At 37.7% G+C, this 7,059-nt stretch overlaps 1 non-coding gene across 1 annotated transcript; it reads right to left on the bottom strand.

The window, feature by feature from the left end:
* Positions 1–4,956: 4,956 nt before the first annotated feature.
* On the bottom strand, positions 4,957–5,063 carry LOC128282878 (small nucleolar RNA R71). Its single transcript, XR_008273230.1, has one exon. It is a non-coding gene; the product is annotated as a small nucleolar RNA R71 (small nucleolar RNA).
* Between the last annotated feature and the right edge of the window lie 1,996 nt (positions 5,064–7,059).

Genomic DNA, 7,059 nt, shown 5'->3' with positions numbered 1-7,059 from the left:
ATTGGCTTCCCTTGAGTGATTCTTTGCCTCCTACTTCGTGTGTGTGTTCCAAGTGCCTCCTCAGATGTTTAAATAGGCTTTAGAATGCCTAAGAGCCCTCAAAAGTGGCCTTTTCTGAATAGGACTATACTTGGGCACGACAGGGACACGCCTGTGTGCGATTGCTCCAGCCCGTGGTCAATGCTGTTAAATAAGCATGGGCGTGTGGTCTACCCGTGTAAGTCGTGCATCGATCCTGCCAAATGGACAAGGCTGTGTGGCTTACCCTGTGAGGAATTCCAGGCCGTGTTAATTTCCCATGTGGGTCCATTTTATTCATTTTTGGCCCATTTCTCGTTCTTTTTACTCTCCTATGCTCGCCTAAGTATAAAACATGAAATTAAAGAATTAGGAGCATTGAATTCACCAAATCTCAAGAGAAATCATCCATAAAAGTGCTAAGTATGGGATAAAAATATGTATAAATTACGGTTTATCAATAACAAATTTTATCATGGGGAATGTCGGTCTAGAAGTGGAGCTTGCTTCAAATGTGGTTCTCTTGAGCATTTTCTCAGAGGTTATCTAGAAAGAGTTGAAAAAGAGATAGAACCAGCTCCAAAGCTAAGTAATTCTGTCTCGAGGGGTAGACCACCCCGCCATCCCGGCCATGTTAGTAGTAGTCGAGGTACTACCAAGGATACGGCAATTAGATTTGAGGAACGAGCACCTGCAAGGACATATGCTATTCGTGCTAGAGAAGAATCCTCTGTCCAAACATCATTACTGGTACATTTTCTCTACTGGATATTGAGATTACTGTATTGATTGATCCTGGTTCCACACATTCATATATATGCACGAACCTAATGTATGTTAAAAATTTACCTGTTGAATTCATTGAATTTGTGATTAAAGTTTCAAACCCCCTAGGACACTGTGTTATGGTGGATAAAGTTTGTAAGAACTGTCCATTGACGGCAAAAGGTTATTTCTTTTCAGCTGACTTTATGTTATTGCCATTTGATGAATTTGATGTGATTTTGGGAATGGAATGGTTAACCCGATATGATGCAGTGGTGAATTGTAAGCAGAAATATATTGTATTGCAATGTCAAAATGGTGAATTGCTTCGTGTTGAATCGGATAAACTGGATGGATTACCTAATGTGATTTCAGCAATATCAGCACAGAAATATGTCAGAAAGGGGTATGATGCTTATCTTACATATGTGATAGATACTAAAGTATCTGAGTCAAAGATTCAATAGTGCCAGTAGTATGTGAATTTCTTGATGTATTCCCAGAAGAATTACCTAGTTTACCATCAGAAAGAGAAGTGGAATTCTATATAGATCTTATTCCGGGAACAACACCGATATCCATAGCACCTTCCAGAATGGCTCCTACTAAATTGAAAGAGCTGAAAGTACAATTGCAAGAATTGATTGAAAGAGGTTTTGCTCAACCTAGTTTCTCACCTTGGGGTGTGCCAGTTTTATTTTTAAAGAAGAAAGATGGATCGTTAAGGCTGTGTATTGATTATAGACAACTAAACAAATTTACAATAAAGAACAAATATTCATTGCCTCGTATTGATGACTTGTTTGACCGGTTAAAGTGTGTCACTGTACTTTTAAAGATGGATCTTCGTTCTTGTTATAATCAACTATGGGTAAAAGAATCGGATGTACCAAAGATAGCTTTTAGAACCAGGTATGAGCACTAAACAAATTTGGCTTGATGAATACATCTGCAGTGTTTATAAATTTGATGAACATAATTTTTAGCCCATATTTGGACAGGTTTGTGGTAGTATTTATAGATGATATTTTGGTTTACTCTCGGAATGAAAATGAGCATGCAGAGCATTTGAGAATAGTGTTGCAAACTCTACGAGAGAAACAACTATACTCTAAATTTAATAAATGTGAATGTTGGCTACGGGAAGTTAGTTTCCTTAGGCATATAGTATCTGCTAAAGGTGTTAGAGTATACCCGAATAAGATTTCAGCTACTGTCAATTGGAAGCCATCGAAGAATGTGTTTGAAGTCTAAAGTTTTCTGGGACTAGCTGGTTATTACCAGAGATTTGTAAAAAAAATTTCAATTATAGCTTCTCTGATGAGTCGTTTACTGCAAAAAGACGTAAAATTTGAGTGGACTGATAAATGTTAGTAGAGTTTTGACAGATTAAAAGCTTTATTGACAGAAGCACCTATGTTAGTCCAGTTTGAATTAGGTAAGGAATTTATAGTCTATAGTGATGCATCATTGAATGGTTTAGGCTGTGTTTTGATGCAAGATGGTAAAGTAGTAGCCTATGCTTCACAATAGCTAAAGCCACATGAGAAGAACCATGCAACACACGATCTTGAATTGGCAGCCATAGTGGTTGCATTAAAAATTTGGCGGCATTACTTGTTTGGTGAAAAATGTCACATATTCACTGATCATAAAAGTTTGAAATACTTGATGTCACAAAAAAGATTTGAACTTGAGACAGCGCAGATGGCTTGAGTTATTGAAAGATTATGATCTTGTTATTGACTACCATCTGGGAAAGGCCAATGTAGTGACAGATGCTTTGAGCAGAAAATCCCTGTATACTTTGTCAGCAATGAACACTCGATTGTCGTTGTCTGATGATGTTCAATCATAGCTGAGTTAAAAGCTAGACCAATTTTTTTACAGTAAATTTCTAAAGCTTAGAAAAATGATAGCAAATTGCAAGAAAGGCGAGTATAAAGTAAATTGACTCCTGACTTAAAATTTCAGATCAGGACTGATGGTTGTCTGTTATTCAGAGGTAGAGTATCTGTACCAAAAAGTTTAGAACTGATATAGAAGATTTTAAATGAAGCTCACAATGGTAGTATGTCTATTCATCCTGGTAGTAATAAAATGTATAATGATTTGAAAAAGTTGTACTGGTGGCCGAGAATGAAACGACATATTTTTGAGTTTGTATCTAAATGTTTGATATGTCATCAAGTAAAAGTTGAACATCAGTTGCCTTCTAGACTATTACAGCCAGCTGTGATACCAGAATGGAAATGGGAAAGAATTACCATGGACTTTATAACGGGATTGCCCCTGTCTCCAAAGAAGAAATATACCATTTGTGTAATTGTTGATCGGTTGAAAAAGTTTGCACAATTTATTCCAGTACGTATGGATTTCTCCTTGGATAGATTGGATGAGTTATATGTTTCTGAGATTGTCAGATTGCATGGAGTGTCTGTCTCCATTATTTTAGAAAAAGATCCTCGGTTTACATCTCGATTTTAGAGTAAATTGCAAGAAGCTCTGGATACTCAGTTACATTTTAGCACTGCATTTCATCCCCAGATAGATGGTTAATCTGAACGATTAATATAGATCTTGGAAGATATGCTACAGTGCTGTGTACTTGAGTTTAAAAGTAACTGGGAAAGGTATTTGCCTTTGGTTGAATTTTCTTACAATAACAGTTATCAGTCTAGTATTAAAATGGTACCGTATGAAGCCTTGTATGGTCACAAATGCAGAACTCCATTGTATTGGACAGAACTCAGGATAGAACTCAGTGAGAAAAAGTTACACAGAGTTGATTTGGTCCGAGAGACCGAGGAAAAAGTAAAGGTAATTTGAAATAGCTTGAAAGCAGCCTCGAATCGACAAAAGTCTTAAGCAGATTTAAAATGAAAAGAAATAGAACTTCAAGTCAGTGACAAAGTATTCTTGAAAGTGTCATCTTGGAAGAAAGTTCTCCAGTTGGCCGAAAAGGAAAATTGAGCCCACAGTTCATTGGACCATATGAGATTACAGAAAGAATTGGACCAGTTGCATATCGGTTAACTTTACCATCAGAGCTTGATCGGATTCATAATATTTTTCATGTGTCTATGCTACAGCAGCATGGATATGATCCTTCCAATGTTATCTCTTCGACACAGATAGAGATCCAGCCTGATATGACATATAGTGAGGAACCAATCAAAATCTTAGCTCGGGAAACAAAAGAGTTAAGAAATAAAAATGTAGCTTTAGTAAAAGTCCTTTGGCAACGACACAGTATAGAATAGGCTACCTAGGAACCGGAAGATGCAATGAGGAAGCAATACCCAAACCTTTTTACTGGTAAGATTTTCAAGGACGAAAATCCCTAAAGGGGGGAGAGTTGTAACAACCCATTTTTCAGTGGTTTCGAAACAGTGGTTTCAGAACAGTAGTTTTGGGACCACAAACAGTCCTTGTGGGTACGATAACTCGACATTTACTTGTCACTTTATTACTTGTTGCGATTGTGTACACTTACACACTTCCGTCGTTTTCAGTTTTTGGAGCCGTTGTTGAGGACTATTTTAAAAAGTCATTATTTTTGAATTTGTTAGATTTGCATTCTAGTTTATTTTCTAATCAATTTTAACTTAATTAGTTTTTTTATGATTATTTCAGGTGTTTATGAGTATTGATCGAATTATCAACCTTGAGATTGAACGAACTTTTCGACAACGAAGAAAACAAGCAAGTCAAAGAAGGACTGAAGAGATGAACTTTGAAAATCTAAATCAAGGCAACGGAGCAAACCCTGCTTAAAATCCTATCCTTATTGCTGATGATAGGGATAAAGCTTTAAGACAGTATGCTGTGCCAGTATTTCATTATCTTAATCCGGGTATTAGGAGACCCAAAATTGAGGCACAACAGTTCGAGCTGATACCAGTCATGTTCCAGATGCTTCAAACAGTGGGCCAATTCAGTGGAACGCCTATTGATAATCCTCACTTACACTTAAGACTGTTTCTGGAGGTGAGCGATTCTTTCAAGTTAGCCGGAGTACCCGAAGATGTATTACGATTGAAGCTGTTCCCATATTCACTAAGGGATAGAGCTCGAGCCTGGTTGAACTCATTGCCACCAAACTCAATTTCCACATGGCAAGAGTTAGCAGAAAGATTCCTTATGAAGTATTTCCCGCCTAGAAAGAATGCTAAGTTGAGGAACAAGATCACTGCTTTCCAACAAATGGATGATGAGTCCTTGTATGAGGCATGGGAAAGGTACAAAGAATTATTACAAAAGTGCCCTCATCATGGAATCCCACATTGCATCCAACTTGAGACATTTTATAATGGTTTCAATGCTCACACGAGGATGGTAGTGGGCACTTCTGCTAATGGTGCTCTCCTTTCTAAGTCTTATAATGAGGCTTATGAAATCATTGAGAGGATTGCCAGCAACAATTATTAATGGCCAACCAATCGAGCAGCGTTAGTAAGACGAGTCGCTGGAATACATGAAGTAGACGCTCTCACTTCACTCGCATCTCAGGTATCCTCAATATCATCTATGCTTAAAAATTTTACCACTAATGGGTGTAATAGTTCTGCAGCACAGCCACCGAATCAATTTGAAAATATAGCCTGTGTTTATTGTGGGGAAGGACATTTGTTTGAAGAATGTCTATCAAACCCAAAATTCGTATATTACATGGGTAACTAGAACCAAAATTAAGGAAGGTAAGGACTTGAATCCAATTTCTATAACCCATCAAGCGAAACCACCTGAATATTTCCTAGAGTAACTAAGGGGCAGGAACCAGTAACAATTATGCCCAACCTAGATCAACCCAGCCACCTGGTTTTTCCCAACAAGCTCAGAAACCAACCCAAGCTGAACCATCCAATAGCCTAGAGAATCTATTGAAGGCATACATGGCGAAAAATGATGCCACTCTAAGGAATTTGGAGAATCAAGTGGGCCAGCTTGCAACTAAACTCAGAAACCGATCACAAGGTGCTTTACCTAGTGATACAAAGAATCTGAGGAATCCAGGGAAGGAGTATTGTAAAGCATTGACATTAAGGAGCAAAAAGACATTAGAGCCCAACATTGTCGAAGTCGAAAAGGAGCTAGCTGATGCTCAAGAATCAAAGGAAGTTCAACCAAGTGTTGAAATTCTAGTTTCACTGGAACCTAAATCTACAAAATCCAACAAGGTAACTTCTGAACCAGCTAATTTTGATCAACTAATAACTCCATTAAATGCATAATTGCCACAGAAGATGAATCAACCAGTTCCAGTAAAGAAACCTCCACCACCCTACCCTCAACGATTTCAGAAGCAGAAGCATGAAATTCAATTCAAGAAGTTCGTAGACGTACTCAAGCAACTTCATATCAGTATCCCGTTGGTTGAAGCACTTGAACAAATGTCAAACTACATCAAATTCATGAAGGATATCCTGTCTAAAAGTCGAAGGCTTGGAGAGTTTGAGACCGTAGCCCTGATAAAGGAATGCAGTGCATATCTTCAAGACAAACTACCCCCAAAGTTGAAGGATCCTGGATGTTTTACCATACCTTGCAACACTGAAGCAACATATTGTGGTAAGGCACTATGTGACTTGGGTGCGAGTATCAACTTAATGCCCATATCAATATTTAGAAAGTTGAGGATAGGTGAAGTTAGACCTGCTACAATTACACTTCAATTACCAAATCGATCCTTAGTACATCCAAAAGGAAAAATCGAGGACATATTGGTACATGTAGACAAATTTATCTTTCCTACTGATTTTGTGATTCTAGATTTTGAAGCAGACAACCAATCATCCTAGGAAGACCATTCTTAGCAACCAGAAGGGCCCTTATTGATGTACAGAAGGGCGAGCTTACTATGCGTGTTCAGGATTAATGATTGTTGCAGTGCCTGACTTAGAGGAGTTAATCATGGAAAAAAAACTCAACTATGTTGAGGACCCATTGGAACAAATTTTGACATCAAATCCTTCAAATTATAAAGAGGAGGATGAATAATTAGCTTTGTTAGAAGCTAATCAAAGGGGATTTAATCCATAATCTCGCTTTGAATCTTTGGAGTTAGAGAAAAAGGATTATGCCCAACCAAAAGCGTCAATCGAGGAGCCAACTAAATTAAAACTGAAGGTACTTCCCTCACATTTGAAATATGTTTATTTAGGTAACTCTTCTACTTTGCTTATGATTGTTTTAGCAAAATTAACTACTGAGCAAGAAGAAAAACTCATCCCGGTGTTGAAAGAATTTAAGAAGACTCTCGGATGGACCATAGCC

This window comes from Gossypium arboreum, chromosome 10 (assembly GCF_025698485.1).
Source record: "Gossypium arboreum isolate Shixiya-1 chromosome 10, ASM2569848v2, whole genome shotgun sequence".
NCBI classification, from domain to species: Eukaryota; Viridiplantae; Streptophyta; class Magnoliopsida; order Malvales; family Malvaceae; genus Gossypium; species Gossypium arboreum.
This window is presented reverse-complemented; position numbering and strand designations above follow the sequence as displayed.